The 17,810-nt window shown below is 41.9% G+C and overlaps 1 long non-coding RNA gene across 1 annotated transcript; it reads left to right on the top strand.

Annotated features, from left to right (window-relative positions):
• Positions 1–11,559: 11,559 nt before the first annotated feature.
• Positions 11,560–17,525, top strand: LOC141423888 (uncharacterized). The gene is made up of 3 exons (XR_012448650.1): positions 11,560–11,745; positions 14,817–14,888; positions 17,058–17,525. It is a non-coding gene; the product is annotated as an uncharacterized lncRNA (long non-coding RNA).
• Positions 17,526–17,810: the final 285 nt, after the last annotated feature.

The following is a 17,810-nucleotide window of genomic DNA, read 5'->3' as shown; positions in this document are numbered from 1 at the left end:
GTGCCATGGGCCAACGGAAACAAGATACGATTAAGACGAAACCCATTCCCCTAAGCTTGCTAACTTGCGTTTATGAATCCTGAGAGGTCAAGGCCAAATGAGATCTAATTGTGTCTTGTTTAACTTGGCCTTTTAAATGGGTAATCCTTGGCTCTCTCTGCAAATATTGCACTTTTGTCAAATGGACCTTATTGTAATATTTTCTTTTTTATAAATATGAAGTATTTTTGACCATCCAGTGGTAACTCAACTATAAAGTTCTCAGCTATAAATGCAGACTATGCTCTAATGGAAACCACATGACCAGTGGAAAGAGTCCCATTCCTTATTATCATATCCCAGCTCAAATAGTTCACACAGCAGGGTCTCTTACAGGGCCCAGAAAAAGAGCTCAAGAAATATTACTTCTGCAACTATTCACATACTTCGTTTAAACATGCTATAAAAATAAGACACTAGGTCATCCAGATAGATAGATACTCATTATTAGAAAAGAAAGCTTGAAATATTGTTCACCCCAATTGCCTTCACCAAAGCTAACAAGAGTTGGCAAGAATTAAGCTAAACAAAAATACCAAGCATACTTCATATGCTAATTGTCTTAAGGTTTATATGGAAATATGTAATATTTTCCGAAGGAGATTTAACTTCCTGATTTTACTTTTTTGTCATAAAAAGTTTTCAGGCTTTGGCTCAATGTGGCCAGTATTCTTTTTTGTCCAGCCTTGGAGATGAACTCACAATGCACATTTAGACAGGTCATTCGCTGTCTCTGGGATTCCACTCTGCCTCTGGGAATGAGTGTTTTGAAGTAGGTGGTTGCCATGTTCTCAGTCAGCTCTGACTATGTATATTTGTATTTGACTTTGAACCTTGGTAAGTAATCTGAAGTTGAGTTAAAGTTGGAAGGAGAAGTTGGTTTCTCTCTAGCTGTAGTTTTATTCTGTTTTGGCTTTAAAAAACTTGAGGAGAACCAATGTGCCATGTCCCAGGAGAGCTGGAACCTGCCATGGCTCCTTGTGCAAGGTCCTTCAGTGTCCCATGGAAGTGGAGGGGAGCAAATGCAGGCAGTACAGAGGTGGCTGAAAGCTTTGGTAAGGGGGGTTCAGAATTGTCCTTGACTCACAGAGGCTGAATTCTTGCCTGCCAATCTTCCCAGGGCTGTGTAAGAACATCTGCAGAAGAATGTTAACAGCATGAGTGACCTTCACTGGGTTTAATGATTCATTGATTGTAAAAAATATTTTACCTGTGATAACAATGAGTGCGAATTCCTGGAGCCTAAACCCGCTGACCTGGAACGAGGCCCCTCCAGAAGTGTGCAAAGTGGCCAAGGAAGCCTGGCTAGAATTTGTATTTATCTAACAGATAATTGAGTGAACTAAAAGGTCTTTTATTATCCTTATGTGGATGACGTACTTTGTAGGGTATCCACAGTCATTATTAAAGCCATGTGCAGCCCTGGCTCACTGTTGAGTGCCCCTCTGCAAGTCAGCCTCCGCGTGCTCAGGAATGTGAGGCAGGCTCAGTGTACAGGCAGTGTAAACAAATGTAATTAAGGAGGCAAGTTTTCTCCACAGATTATCTCATGCCCTGTGCATTAAAATAGAAGTGACTTTTGGCCGCTCCCATCTGCTTGTCTGTATAATTCTAGGTTCAGATCTGATTTTCCTGGAAGAACACGTCTGAACCTCAACAGGCTTGATCTTGTGTCCACTCTCCATGTTCTCTGCTGGGCAGGGAACTCCTGGGGATTACTGTCTTGGTCTTGAGAATGCTGGCTTCTTAGGCCCGGAATCAAGAGCCTCTCAGGTAGTTTAGACTGTAGGCAAAACTAGTATTCAGAGAAGGGTGCAGAAGTGAGAAGGACACAGGCTTTTTGAGTCAGAATTATTTTTGTTATATAGTATAGAAAAGGTGACTTGCAGCACTGCTAATTATAGTGAGGAAGGGAAGCCAATAGCTTTGAAAATTCCTTTTAAAACCCTATTTTAGTACATTCCTGTCAAAACAGAAGGACTTCCATAAACCAAGTAAAACTTTGATTCACAGAGTTGCACGTTGTGCTGTCTTGGGTTCATTGCTCTTGGTTGATGCTTGACATGGCACCCTGCTTGTTTTGTACTTCCACAGAAATTTGGCTGATGGTACTCAGGCCCTTTTGTGGTCAAATGCATTTCATGTTGAAGATATTCTTTTAGAAATTATTAATAACATAAAATATGAAAATAAAGCCTATTTTTGTATTTTAGGACAATCTAAGCATGTCAAATGCTCCCTTTTAATAGTCACTCTTGTTTATTAACTATTCTTGCTTATTCTATAATGACATAAAAGTCCAACCTGTACATCAGTGTCTTTGATATCATACTTTTAGGTGTCAAAATATTTAAAGTGAAGTTTCCATTACATAAGTGATAAATGAATACATTCCTCCAGTAAAAATTAAAGCTAAGACTATGAATAAAATCCTTTCTGACTAGCTCCTGGAATCCAGTCCTGGTCACAGAAGAGGTTGGCACTGGGATTGCCTCAAGTGTGTTCTCCTGGATGAATACATACGAATGCTATGCAGATAGATACGGTCTCCCTGGAGAATATAGAGAACTTTGCAAGGATGTTTAATATAATTGGTTTAATATAAATTGCTGTTATTCCATAGCATGTTTTTTTCATTTACTAAGATGTCTTCAGGAATTTTCCCTGTTGATACATGTAATTATCTTCGTTATTTTAAAGTGCTGCCTTACTTAACACTCAATGGTATGGCTATTGCAAAATTTCTTCTCTCTTTTCACTTTGCTACACATTAAGATTGATTCCATTTTGTGTGATGATAAGAATCCTGTGGTGAGTTGTCCTCGCCCCCACCAGCTGCTAAGTCCTAGGACACCAGCTGGTATCATTATAACCCCTGTCCATCCTTGATGGTGGCATTTACCAAACAAAGCCATTACCTCCCCAAGAACCATTTTGAGGACAACTTTTAGAATAATTAAAAAGCTTCTGATGCTGTTTTATTTTTTTCCAGTGCTTTACACTCAGAATAACAAATAATTGGTATTTGATATATATTTTTGTTGAATGAATAAGTAATATAGTTTGATGAAAGATAAATTTTTTTTGTTTGCTTTTTTTTATTGTTTTATTATTCATATGTGCATACAAGGCTTGGGTCATTTCTCCCCCCTGCCCCCACCCCCTCCCTTACCACCCACTCCGCCCCCTCCCTCTCCCCCCCACCTCCTCCATACCTGGCAGAAACTATTTTGCCCTTATCTCTAATTTTGTTGAAGAGAGAGTATAAGCAATAATAGGAAGGAACAAGTGTTTTTGCTGGTTGAGATAAGGATAGCTATACAGGGAGTTGACTCACATTAATTTCCTGTGCGTGTCTGTTACCTTCTAGGTTAATTCTTTTTGATCTACCCTTTTCTCTAGTTCCTGGTCCCCTTTTCCTATTGGCCTCAGTTGCTTTTAAGGTAGAAAGATAAATATTTTTGTTGAGTGAATAAATAATATAGTTTGGTGAAAAAGGACATTGGTTGCCCTGGGAATGAGAGGGGCTAGGTGTTTGTGAATTGGCTTTGTGATCCCAGATAAGGAAAAAATTGTTCCCAGCTCTTATTTTCTCTTAAAAAATAGGAGATGGTCCACTAGGAGATGTCAAAGTGCCTGTGATGGCTGTGGTTCTGTTTTGTTTTTGTTCTTGTTTTTTTGAGGGGTGAGTAAGGAACTTTTCACAATGCTGTGTACTTAGAAGACTCTAAAGAAACATCTGATTATGCAGTACTTTCACCTAATTTCCACATAATTGAAATGTAACAAAAATTCAAATACATGTTTATAAATTAATCTCAAAAGTGTGGATAAAGGGAAAGGTCAGAGGTCGAGGCAGTTTGTAACAGTAAAAGAACAAGCTTGTGAATCATGGCATTACTCTTAGCTATTGAAGGTAGAAAACAGATCTAAGGCAGTAAGTGCAAAAACCATTCTGGTGACCATTTCTTAGGGAATTATTATAGTGTATAATAGATAATCTGTGATTAGTTTCTTTTTATTTTTGGGGTCAGTCCTGAGGTTTGAACACAGTCTTGAACTTACTGTGCCCACAGCCCTTTTCTGGTTTAGCTATTTTTGGAATAGGGTCTTCCATTTTGTGTTCAACATCAGTCTGTGATCCTCCCACTAAAGACCTGTGTAGCTGGGCTTATAGCATGTACCTCCTTCCCCAGCTGATTTGTTGAAATGGGGGTCTCAATAACTTTTTGCCTGGGCTAGCCTCTAACTATGATCCTCTCAATCTTTGCCTCCTGAATAGTTAGGATTAGAGGCATGACCCACTATGCCTAGCTCTGATTTCCTATTTTTTAAAGGAAAGCATATTACATTGGATCTAAGACAATAAATTGTTTGCTAGGTATTTCCTTTATTCTTCTAGAATCTTGTACATTGACTTCTATAAGAAGGTAGAAGTTTACAATATATATATATTGTACACAATATATATGTGTGTGTATATTTTTTTCTTTTTTTGTGGGACTGGGGTTTGAACTCAGGACTTTGAGCACTTGCAAAGCAGTTGCTCTCTGGTTATTTTGGAGATGGGGTCTTGTGAACTATTTGCCCAGGCTGGCCTCAAACTTCTATCCTCCTGATCTCAGCCTCCCAAGTAGCTAGGATTACAGGTGTGAGTCACCAGGGCAAAGCTTATACTATCTTTTATCAAACCCTGTTTGCTGTACACCAAAAGAAGCACACAACCTTATCTGTTTCAAGTAAGTAGAGTCCTTTTAGGGTTGCTATAAAATGCTCCTGAGATCTGGAAGCTAGACTTAGAATTATAAATTGTGAGAGAAAAAAGAAATGTATGTGCATATGTAGATGACTTATTTTCTCTGATGTTCTTTCCTACTTTTTGTGAGTAAATCATCAAAACAGAGAAGGAAGCCTTGCAATTGTTCTTTTACTGAAATGAGCGCTTCAGAAATATTTCAGAAAGTAAGGGATATACAGACACCACAATTCCACATCAGTCAGTAGACAGGGAATTTACTTTTTTTTTTTTTTTTGAGACAGGGTCTTGCTATGTAGCCCAGGCTGGCTTCAAACTTGGGCTTCTTCTGCCTCCACCTCGTGAGTACCAGGATCACAGGTGTACACCCCCACACCTGCCTTAATGTACTTTCATGATTTAAAATATTTGAACATGTGAAATATTTTTCTTATATATAATTCAGTTATGATTGCTTAGATTACTATTTTCTTGAAATTCATATGGCCCTAATTAAGTCATCAGAGTTTTACTATGTATCTAAAGTTTCCCTAAAGGTTTTATTCCTAGATTTTTCTTAGATTAGTGTACTCCCACTATTTCCTTAATAATAACAGTCTTCACGTAAGAACTCCTTTGTTGGTAGTGAGGTTTTGTTTTTTTAATTGTTGTGCTGGGTGGGGGGACACTGAGGCATTTACAAAAGTTCTTATGATATATCAAATATATCATAATTGAATTCACCTCTTCCATCATTCTCCTTTATCTCCCCTCCCCCATTCCTGGAACAGTTTCAGCAAGTCTCAGTTTTCCAGTTTTGTTCCATATTCACCCTCTCTTTCCCCACTCCCCCCTCTCCCACACTGGTACCAACCCCCTCAGGTAGGACCTGTTCCACCCTCCTGTTCTCCTATTTTGTATGAGGAAAAAAAAAAGAAGAAGAAAAAAATGACATTTTGCTTATTTAAGATAGCTACACAGGGAATTTCCTTGTGTCACTCTGGGCTTTGAAAGGATTCTAAGGCAGGCATCTACCACTTGAGCCATGCCTCCAGTCCTTTTGCTCTGGTTATTTTTGAGCTAGGATCTTGTCTGTTTTTTTTGTTTGTTTGTTTTCCCTCAGGCTGCCCTGGGCCTTGATCCTCCTGTCACACTTCCTGCCATATCTGGTTGCAGGCACACACCACCATGCCCAGTTACTTAAAAATTCTTATGTAAGAGTAATATGCTACCTTGTAAATACTCATTACTGTGTTATTACTTTTCTCCTAACTGTTAGACTTTAGTCCTAGACTCTGAAGGCTCTTTGAAAATGTGAATTTAATAAGCATTTCATAATCTCTGTAAAATGTTCACTTTATTGATTTTAGGATGGAGAGACAGAGAGACTCAGTGACTTATTTGTGTCAGTGATAGGACTTCACTGCAAAGGAAACTATGTAATGATGCTTCTTCTTGGTTATTTGACTAGTAGCTATAATTTACTGAGGTCACACTGTGTGCCAGGACCAATGTCAAGGTAGGTTAAGCTATTGTAACAGGAGTAGTTTAAGGAATGTAGAATTTTATTTCTCTCTAACGAGAAATGGTGTAGACATTGAAGCACTCTGACTCACAGTGATTGACAAGGCCACACTCGTTGCCATCCCAGTGAGCAGGAAGTGACAAGGATTGTGTGTGGCAGGTTTCTGGCTTGAGAATCATCATTTTCCTAGCATTCCATTGGCAAGGGCCTCGTCACATGGCCACACAGAGGACTAGGAAATGTGGTCTCTGGCTGGGAGCTTGTTTCCAATTCCAACTCTACTACCTGGAAAGAAGGTGGCAGGTTCTGTCCTGGTGTCTTACACAATTACCTGATTTTTTTTTTTCTTTTACTGATGTGCTGGAGATTCGTCTCAGAGCCTCACACATGCTAGGCAAGTGCTCTTCCACTGAGCTACATCCCCAGCCCGTGATTGTATATTTTAATTACCACTCTGAATAAACAGAATTTTACACAAAGGTAACCAAGGCACAGAGGCTAAGTCTTCTTCTAAGGTCATAAGGGCAGAGTCAGATTTGAACCTTGGCCTGGTGGGCTCCAAGCCCACGCTTTTAATCTCTATGCCACAGAGAATAACTAAAGTTGGAATAAACATAGCCCAATTAATCTGGTTAATTGCATTGTAACTATTCCTTCTCTTAAGGTAGGTTTCCCCCGGGTCCACCGTACCCACCCCAAACACAGAATAGATGATACAGTGCTATGTGACTTGATCTTTAATCTTCAGGTCCCATCACAGCACGATGCTTATCTAAAATACTTAAGGACGTCCTGGAGGTTTTCTAGTTTAGCACAGTGATTTCGTTTCAAGTGCCCTTGTTGCAATCCATTTTGTTGAGCTGGGTTGGCTGGGTCCATGTCCATGAAAGCATCTTTCCTTCTGATTCCTTTGTCTCAGAAGCTGGGAAGCTTGGATTCTCTAGCCCCATTTCACCAGATTCAGTTCTGCCAATGCGATATAGACAGAAATCTTCTGAGACTGGCTTCCTTTCACAAATAAAAAGACAGAGCCCCCCAAGAAGAAGGCTTTGGCCTTTAAAAAAATTTTTTTGTAGCACTGGGATTTGAACTTAGGGACTCCACCTTGAGCCACTCCACCAGTCCTTTTTTTGTGATGGGTTTTTATGAGATAGGGTCTCTTGAACTTTTTGCCCTGGCTGGCTCCGAACCTGGATCCTCCTGATCTCTGCCTCCTGAGTAGGTAGGATTACAGGCATGAGTCACCGGCACCTGTCTTGGTCTTATTTTTTCCAGAATATGGATGTGATTTCTGGTGGTGTGTTGGCCACCTCAGGACCCTGTGGCTAAAGGTATGCAAAAGAGACAGAGTGGGGAGATAGACAGTTTCTGGTGGACCTTCTTCATTCATCCATCCATCCTGGAGAACTGACCTCTTGTGGCATTTTAAAATTCTGCTGCAATTTTAAATTGCAGGTAGCAATCCAAATACTCCCAATGTCTTTTTTTATTTTTTCTATCTGTTTTTTCAGTGCTGGGGTCACACATAGGCACATGAACAGTAGGCAAGGGTCTACTCTGAGCTCACCCCAGCCCTGGACTCATGTCTTGTCCCTCTTCCCCTTGCTGCCTCTCTCCTGTTAGCCCCATAACCCTCTTATTCTCATTTTTTACTTCAGACAATGGTAATCTGAGATCCACCCAGAATTCAGTGCTTGCACTTTGTGTTTGAAGTCAGCAAGTGTTTCTGTGGGAAGCTACTCAGTGGTGGTAGTATGGTATAAGTGAAAGAACACTCACACTGTTTTTAAGTTTGCCATTCCTTGGATTACAATCCTTATCTATCCAGCTATCTTTGCTTAATAACTGGGTTGGAGCCAGGTGGGCAACTCTTTTCTTTTAGGCTCTAGAGGTAGGGATAAAAATGAATAGTGAGTAGTTACTTGATTACCTTGAGGTAAACATGGAAAAACAAACTCAACTTCTGGAAGGATTTGTTTAATAAAGGTCTACAGACCTCAGGTTTCTTGGAGGAAAGGGATTCTCTAGCTGGAACGAAGTCATTTGAGTTTGTAAAGTTAACTTGTTTTTCTTTTTGAATGTGTCTGTGAAGCCATCCTTACAAACCATGCCGGGCACTGAGGTGAGGATTGAGAGGGAAGGAACAGCTAGACCTCATGGGGGTGGGACTTGCTTCCTCTGTTCTTAAGGCCACTGTCCCCATGTGTTTCTGACAAGGAAACAATTCTGCTTCATCAGGAGGAAATTGCACAAGGCTGGGTTTCTCTGCTTTGGTCCGTCATGTGATGAGAGGCTCTCAGTTTCTGGAGATAGAACCTAGATGTTCTAGTAGACAGACTTCTGGACAACCATTTTTTATACCTCCTTTAACACAGTCCACTTCTTCCAGGCTATCCCAGAATAACATTCAGGCTGGCAAGTGTGATGGCTCTTTACCCTGGGACAGATTTGGTCCTGGGTGAACTGTGCGATTAGCTATTTGAATGAATGCACCTTCATTCTCTTAGTGAAGGTGACTTTTCCTTGTGCTTGACTTGGTTAAGGAAAATGTTTAAAAGGAACAGTGCAGAAAGTGTTTTGGCTTTCTTATATATTCATTAAAAAGGATAGTCCTTATTCTGTACCCCATAAACACATACTCATGTATCTCTTCTTAATTTTTGTATATTGGAGCAAAAACACAATAAAAAAATGGGCCTAAGTAGAACATAATAATAATAATGATAATAGCAAGGGGGGGGGGCACGCTAAGGGTGCACATCTGTAATCCCAGCACTTAGGAGGCTGAGACGGGAGGATCACAAGTTCAAGACCAGCCTGAGCTATCTAATGAGTTCTAGGCCAGCCTCAGATATCCAGCAAGACTCTTATCTCCAAAACAAAAACCAAACCAAAGCAAACAAGCAAAAATAGCAAAGGGTCAGGGTTGTTACTTGACCTTCCAAGTTGTTCTCCATTCAACTCTAGAGGAGGTCATTCCCATAGATTTTGATGTGATTAGTGCTCTTTAGTGTTGTGTGACACATTGGACCTGTAAGTGCTGTAACAGCATTTGCTCTATGTCATGCACTACTCCAAGGAAACTGTACCTGATAACCGTTACTATAATCCTAGACAGCTTCATTTTACAAATAAGGACGCTGGGGTGCAAGTGGTTCAAGGTCAAAGAAGTAGTTGACAAAAAAGGATCTGCTACCAAAGTTGGCTTCAGAGCTGAGGCTCACAACCATGCCACCAGTCTGTCCCTGAGCTAGTCGGCCAGGTCCAAGGGAAACCCTGCGTTCACTCATTCATCATCCCCAAATGAGTTTTTGAGTGTTCTGGGAGCCATGCTAGGTTCTGGAGTAAAGTGCTCCAACAACTCATTTTTTGGCCTGGTTTGAGCTAGGAATGTTGTAATGTTGTCTTTTCCTGAGGTTTTAAAAGGGTGGTTGTTGTGAACTTCGGGAGTGACGTGGTTCATCAGTGTCCTGAGGCGCAGGAACCCTGCTGGCTTCATGGTTCTCTAAACACTTTTTGCACAAGGCTGTTGCTCTCCTGGATTCTAAAGTGAAAATGCATAAATCTTGCTTGCTTTCTTCCTTGTTCTTTTCTTCCTTCTCCTTCTCCTCTTCTTTGAACAGCTCACTTCTCCTCTTCTCCCATCTCTCTGCCCATGTGTTTTCATCTTTTCTGACTGGGAACTCAGTGACCCAAATCTTCTTACTAGACAGAAATGTGTTAATTCCATAATCTCATTAAATTTATAAAAAACAACACTTAGTGAAATATATAAACAATTGTACTTCTGAACATAGAGACTCAAATTGTGTGTTGTTAAATAAGTTGAGTGACCTAAACTCACTCTTTTTGGTCAAACAAGTCAAAAAAGAGCCAAATGAACTCACAGAGGAGGCAGTGTAGGAAAAGAACTGAAACATTGAAAGAGGCAAAAATCCATCTGTAATTACCATGCTCTTGTGCAATATAGTCCAGGCCAAAGAACGTCTTAGCGAGCATATTTTTCCTCTTAGGTTGATCTGTATTGACAGCCACCCATGGACACTAATTTTTTAAGGGTAGACTGTGGCTTGAAGGCGGCAGAGGCAATCCTGTACTATATTTCACTGAGGCACATTGGCCATGAAAACCACTGTTACCGCTGTTGCCACTCAATGGTCAATGCCTTTCAGTATGAATATGGGGAGTTACATAAATTATGTTCCTACCAGGTTCCTTGAAACTGTGACAAGTAGAGGTGGGGGGGTGGGGAAGCCCAGGTTGAATTATCCCCATGTTCTGTAGTGGGGGTTATGGAAAAAGGCTTAAATGGCAGGGCACACCGGGATGCAAATATAAGCAATATTTAACCCAGTCTGTTAATAAAGAGAAGCTTTGCTTGATAGCACCCCAGTAAGCCAGGCCTCATAAGCATTGTGGTTTCCAAAATTATTCCAAGTTAGGCACTGCTACAAGGAAAATATGCTGCTGGCTGTGAAATAATGAGGGACAATAAGTAGCTAAAACTTGGAATCTCCTGATGAAAAATGACAGAGATTTTATGAATCTGACCAGTCAACTCAGATGAAAAACCCACAGTGTGCACCCCATGGTTAATGCCCTGGCCTTCCATGAGAGAGCCTCAGGTTCAATTTCCTTTTCTGATCTCTTACTTTGGAGGCAGCTATGGCCGGGATCATTGCAGAGATGGTGAGTTCATCTAGAGATCGACAGGTCAAAGCTGTGGTGTCAGCATGTCCCCAAGAAAGTGATCATGTGTGTCTATGCAACTAGGTGCAATATTAGAGGGACATTAAATGGCGGTAATGTTGAACTATGATATTTCATCACAGTGCTCTCCTCAGCATCCTGGGCTCCTCTTCACACAGTTAAATAGTTGAACAGGTCTGATAAGATCATCTAACAGATAGGAAATGGGCTTGGAGCGTCTTCCCCGGGTCACCTGGTTAGGGAGTGGTGGAGCCCAGTGGAAAAATGTGATTCTCCTGCTGCTGAGGAGGTTTTCCACTAATCTCAGTGGTATTGTTTCCCCAGCCTGCCGTGTGTGTGCGCGCGCACACACACACACACACACACACACACACACACACATACACACACCCCACGCTCTGGGGGTATGAACAAACCAGGCATCTTGTCTAAACTAATTTATTTCATGAGATCATTTCTCCACACTCCATTTCACATTGCCTGTGGAGACGTAAACCTAGTCTGTAAAAGAATGAGGACTTTGGTCCCTCATTTGGCCCTAAACGTCATGCAGAAAATGTTTTCTCAACTCAACGTGAGCCCTGGAAGGCTGTTTGCTTGACTTTCAAACACTGCCAGCCAGAAGACACATCACTCTAGAAGGTTTTACGGGGCGGGCTGAGTCCCCATGGAAAATTTAAGCCGGGGAGGATGTTACCGAAGAGGAAAAATGGAGGGGAGGTGTACATAAAATTTGGTAAGAATTCCTCAGCTGCTGGAAATTCTGGTCTACAGATTTCCAAGCAAGCTTAATTTTGTAGACATTAGCTCTTATGAATTACCTTATAGATTGGTACAACCCCATCTCACATTGCTTAAGTAAAGGAATGTCTCTTAATTAATCATTAGGGACAAAATAAAAGAATAAAGCAAGAGGAAAATTACATGTTTGTCTTATTCTAGATAACATTTTAAGCTCTTTGACCCTGCTGAACCCACAGAAACCTGCCTGTGACATGAAGAAGTAAAATAAATTACCAGGTCACCACAGCTTGTCCATATCAGACCTCCTTTCACATTCAATAAATGACGTGTGATTAGAGGTGGGCCATTAACATCCGAGGGGAGGATGTTTTAGGAGACCTTTCCTCTGTCTTCTGCGCACTGGGGCTGTGGCTGAGCGCCTCAGTATTTTAATCTACTCAGCATCCCCTTCTGGGGAGGTGTGCTGATGGCTTCTGAATGCACATTCCGGGGTTCTTTTCTGAAACCAGCTTCCTGTCATGGGCGATATTCTTTTTTTTTTTGATTTGGGTTTCTGATAACTTTTATTTATTTATTTTTTTTCATTTTTCTTTTATTATTCATATGTGCATACAAGGCTTGGTTTATTTCTCCCCCCTGCCCCCACCCCCTCCCTTACCACCCACTCCACCCCCTCCCGCTCCCCCCCTCAATACCCAGCAGAAACTATTTTGCCCTTATCTCTAATTTTGTTGTAGAGAGAGTATAAGCAATAATAGGAAGGAACAAGGGGTTTTGCTGGTTGAGATAAGGATAGCTATACAGGGCATTGACTCACATTGATTTCCTGTGCATGGGTGTTACCTTCTAGGTTAATTCTTTTTAATCTAACCTTTTCTCTAGTTCCTGGTCCCCTTTTCCTATTGGCCTCAGTTGCTTTAAGGTATCTGCTTTAGTTTCTCTGCATTAAGGGCAACAAATGCTAGCTAGTTTTTTAGGTGTCTTACCTATCCTCACCCCTCCCTGTGTGCACTTGCTTTTATCATGTGCTCATAGTCCAATCCCCTTGTTGTGTTTGCCCTTGATCTAATGTCCACATATGAGGGAGAACATACGATTTTTGGTCTTTTGGGCCAGGCTAACCTCACTCAGAATGATGTTCTCCAATTCCATCCATTTACCAGCGAATGATAACATTTCGTTCTTCTTCATGGCTGCATAAAATTCCATTGTGTATAGATACCACATTTTCTTAATCCATTCGTCAGTGCTGGGGCATCTTGGCTGTTTCCATAACTTGGCTATTGTGAATAGTGCCGCAATAAACATGGATGTGCAGGTGATGGGCGATATTCTTGGGGCAGCAGGAGTCAGTAATCACAAGCAGTTGGTTCTGTGGTACACAATGGGACTCCTCCCCCCACACACTGGTTCCTGCAATTTTTTAGAAAAAGACTTTTACACCCCCTCTAATAAGCAGCTATGTGACATCAGAAAGTGGCAATCCTCCATTACCGTTGTGCAGGCCCCATGACAGTGAATAGGAGTCATCCAAAGGGAAAAGCACAGACCTGAAGGCCAGGGATGGGCAGAGAATTTACACTTTTTAAGTTTAAGGAGGTTTTCCACTAATCTCAGTGGTATTGTTTCCCCAGCCTGCGGTGCACACACACACACACACACCCCACGCTCTGGGGGTATGAACAAACCAGGCATCTTGTCTAAACTAATTTATTTCATGAGATCATTTCTCCATCACTGCTAGCAGGGCAAACACACATTGTGTTCTAGAATTGAGATGTCAAATGAATCAGTTACTTATCGGGGATGTGAGGGAATGGGAACAAGGGTGGTAAGTTGTAATGAAGGAAGATGACAGAGATTTCAGAGCATGGGCATGGTGTCCAGAGGATGAAAATAGGTGCAGGCTCCCCACAAGAGAGCTCTGGGAAGCCTCCATGGGAAGAGGAGGCAGATGGAGGAGAAGGATCTCATCCATACTGCCCTCTTTTCACACCTTTAACCAAGGGCAACCCTAGCACTCACAATTGTCATCTATGACCTGTTAGTCCTTTAGAAATAGCAACCAATAAGCAAGAGATGAACCCAGTAAAGTACTGTTCTTGAATAACTCAGAACCTCTGGCTGTATTTGAAGTTGACTCTATTCAAATGAACGATGGGAAGAAATTGGGGGTGGCCTGTGGAGAAGGGTGAAGGATTAGGAGGTAGGGTGTGGTTCAGGCCGGGGGCTGGGGTACTGTTCCTTTGAATTCATGGAAGAACCTCATCCACACATCTGCCTCGCAGGGATCCTCGGTAAACTTCCACTGACCATGTTGGGCAGACTGACAGAAGTTCAGTGCTTCTCCTTGTTGCTTCACAAACGAAGTTCAAGTTCAACAAGTGCTTCTCCTTGTTGCTTCACAAACGAAGTTCAAGTTCAACAAGTGCTTCTCCTTGTTGCTTCACAAACGAAAAGATGGAGAACACTGCCAAGTCTTTGAAGTGCGCCCCTGTGGGGCTGGGCCTCACAGCTGCTCAAACCTGAAAATAGTTAAGTGGTTCACTGCTGCCATGACTCATCTGGGGGCAGAACCTCACCAGATTGGGGCTTGACTATGTTCAATGCACGAATTTGAAAATAGTTGAGAGGTGTGGCTCAAAACCTAACCTCCCGAAAACGTATGCCCCATGCAGCTTGTGGCAACCCAAGGCCTTGGTGGCTGGCAGTCCTCACCCCTTCCTGTTCTGCTTCCCACGTAGCACCCAGTCCTCTAGACTTTCCCAGTTCCTCCCTGCTCCTCCCTCATCAGACATTGCCTCCTATGCCCTAACCACATGCTAAATAATAAGTGACTGTGACTCGGGAATTTGATGAAGCCAGCACTTGGCTATTTCTTATCTGTCCTGACTCCCTAATTACCTTCCCTGACCCTGCAATGTCATGAAGCATCTCAGACTGGTTTCCTTTCTCCATATCACTGGCCCCCTCCTCTGAAATGGACTCGTTCACTTATTTATTTACTAGCTCCTGATACACCTTCAAATGTGTGAGCTGACATTTTGCTCCTTTTGTTCACAGTGCTGTCTCTAGTACCACTACCAATGCAGACAATGGCACACATTTATGACCACATGCATGCATCCAGTCCAGGTGAGCACTGACAATATCTATGGGTTAACCCTACACCTAAAACACGTTTTGACATGGCCCTTAAATCTTTATCTTGAAGGAATAGAAAGTGTGGGAGTTTGGGGCCCTTATGGTGTTTGTACCACTCTATGTCTATGCTCAGTTGTGACATTGAGGTGACAAGTGTCAGCCCTAGTCAGCTGCTGGCCTGCTTATCACAGAAGGAGTTTCTGGCCGAAAGGGCTTCACTGGGGTCACATGAAGGTGGTAGAAGAGCTCTTGGCTTCATTTCACTCCCTGTCCTGTAAGTGCCTCTGCGGGGTGAGTTTTTTTCCTGGCAAAGTTTACCTGTTATTAGGTTACAGGTTTAGAGGAGAGTGATACATCATTCCAAAGCTTTCTACTTAGGTAAAATAAAGTCTAAATTCCAGGTACATGAATTCTTGTTATATTTGCCTCAAATGAATTCTTATCCTACTATCATATCTATTTTTAATTGTGTGTGTGTGTGTATGTGTTTTGAGATGGGGTTTCAAAACGTTGGCCTTGAGCTCAAATCCTCCTGCCTCAGTCTCCCAAGTGCTGGGATTATAGGCGTGCACCACCGCACCTGGCTTCCATCTGTTTTAAAGACTGGCATTATCCATGATCTTTCATATTATTCTGCTCCCCAAAAGACCAACAAAGGAAAATAGAAGACAGTGGTTTTAATCTTTTCTATGACTTGTGAGAATACCATAGTTTGCTCTTTGTCATTACTCTCCAGTAAGTTTGCAAAGAGAAAAATCCAAATTCTGAAAGACTTTCATTTCTCAATGATAATGCCTCCCCAAGATGTGGTCTAGAACTGTAATTTACAAAATATAAATCTCAGGACCAGCAGCATTAGCACCCCTGTGAGCCTGAGGGACATGCAGGCTCCCCACCCCGCCCCACTCCACTCAAGTGTAGGGAGGGCCGAGCCCCCTCTTTAGGCTCCAGGGAAGACTGACTGCTTTTTGCATCTTCAAGGTTGTGGTGGCTGCCAGCATGCCTTGGCTGGTGGCTACGTCAGTCTAATCTCCCTCTGGGTAACATGAATCAGAAGCTTGGGTGAGGACAGTAATTTGCAGACGAGCAGGCCTCCAGGTGACACTGATGTACGCTGAAGTCTAAGCACCTGTGTCCAGAACGATGCGTCTGAAGTCTGACAGCATCTGTGTCTCCTGAGAGCTCATTAGAGATGCAGAACCCGGTCCCAGCCCAGACCGACTCCATTGGAGTCAGTTTAGCAAGCTCCCTGTGTCGTACTAGGAAAGACTGAGAAGCACTTGATCTTGGATCTACAAAATTTGCCGCATCCTAGGACTAGATTATATGAGAAAATAGATGATATTGAAATATTCTGATCTTGCTTTTGACTAGATGTTGAGTAACTCAGGCTTTACTTTTCTTGATCTTACATATTTTAAGAGTAATCTAAATTTCTTTCTTCCATAACAATTTTTTTCCTTTTGTATTACAAATTTTTTTATTAGGATATATTCATGATACAGGGGGGATTCCTAGTGACAATTCCAATTAGACTTGTATTGTATGTTGGTTACATTGCTTCCATGTCTCTCCCCCTGGGCCCCCTCCCCACCCCACTTAAAGCAGTTGCAAGAGGTTTTCTAGTTCTGTTTCATACAGGTATTGAAGTCCATCTACCAGATACCCTCACCTTAATCTCCTTCCTTCACCCTCCCCCTCCCATTAGTGCCCCCCCCAACATTGTGCCTGTTTTTCAGTCCTGATTTTTGTTAGTAATATTTAAGTTGACCTGGGGTGTCTCAACACATATCCACTGTGGGTGTACTTTACTTTGGTCTATTCAATCCCTTAGAAAACTCTCCCTACTTCTTTACCTTCCTCCCCCTCTTCCTTCACATCTTATGGTATATGATATTACTGATGCTCTGTCATTCTCTTTTCCTTTCTCTCTTTCCTCAAGTTCCATAGAGTAGTTCCACTGTTACAAACATGTTCCACAACTGATTCTAGATGATCATCCTTGTTTTTGTATATATGTTTATCTTTGGCTCTATCTTCCATGTATTAGAGAAAACACGCATCTTTTGTATTTCTGCTCCTGGCTAACTTCATTTAGCATGATGTTCTCCAATTGCATCCGTTTACTTTCAACATAACAAATTTTTGTTTGTTTTTCAGGTGGGGCCATGCCAGGTAGCCCAAGCTGGCCTTGAATTTGAGATTCTCCTGCTTCAGCCTCCAGATTGCAGGGATTACAGGTGTGTACCTCCATGCCCAGCTGGATCTGAATTTTTAACAAGCATCTATTCATTCTTCTATGCTTTAGTCTGAAGATGGAGAACTTTCTCTGGGATATAGTTCTTTCCTTTTGAATTTTTGGATTTGTCCTTGAAAATTAACATTTGTGAATGATCTAATGAAGAAACCAATATAAAAATCAAGATTATTAGAAGAAAAACAGTGAATAAATATTGATAATGTTTTAAAGTAATCACTGGAGTTATTTAGAGCTCTTCCTTTGTTCCTTTTTTTGGGGCATACACTGCCTACTTTAGTCTTTTTTTAAATTTTTGGTGGTATTGGGGTTTGAGCACAGGACCTCGCACTTGCTAGGCAGACACTGTACCACTTGAGCCATGCCCCAGCCCTACAGGTTATTTTTAAGATAGGGTCTTGCATTTATGCTCAGGCCAACTTGGACTGTGATCGTACTATTTATGCTTCCTGCTTGGCTGGGATGACAGCACCACCATGATGAGATGGGGTCCTGAAAACTTTCTGCCTGGGCTGGCCTCTCACAGCAGTCCTCTCCATCTCCACCTCCTAAGTAGCTGAGATTATAGGTGTGAGCCACCACACCCGGCTCTCTCTCTCTCTCTTGTTTTGAGACAGGGTCTTACGATGTAGTCCAGGCTGGCCTTGATCCTCCTG

This window comes from Castor canadensis, chromosome 6 (genome assembly GCF_047511655.1).
Source record: "Castor canadensis chromosome 6, mCasCan1.hap1v2, whole genome shotgun sequence".
In the NCBI taxonomy this organism is placed as follows: domain Eukaryota; kingdom Metazoa; phylum Chordata; class Mammalia; order Rodentia; family Castoridae; genus Castor; species Castor canadensis.
Note: the sequence above shows the minus strand (reverse complement) of the source record. Positions and strands in the feature narration are given on the sequence as shown.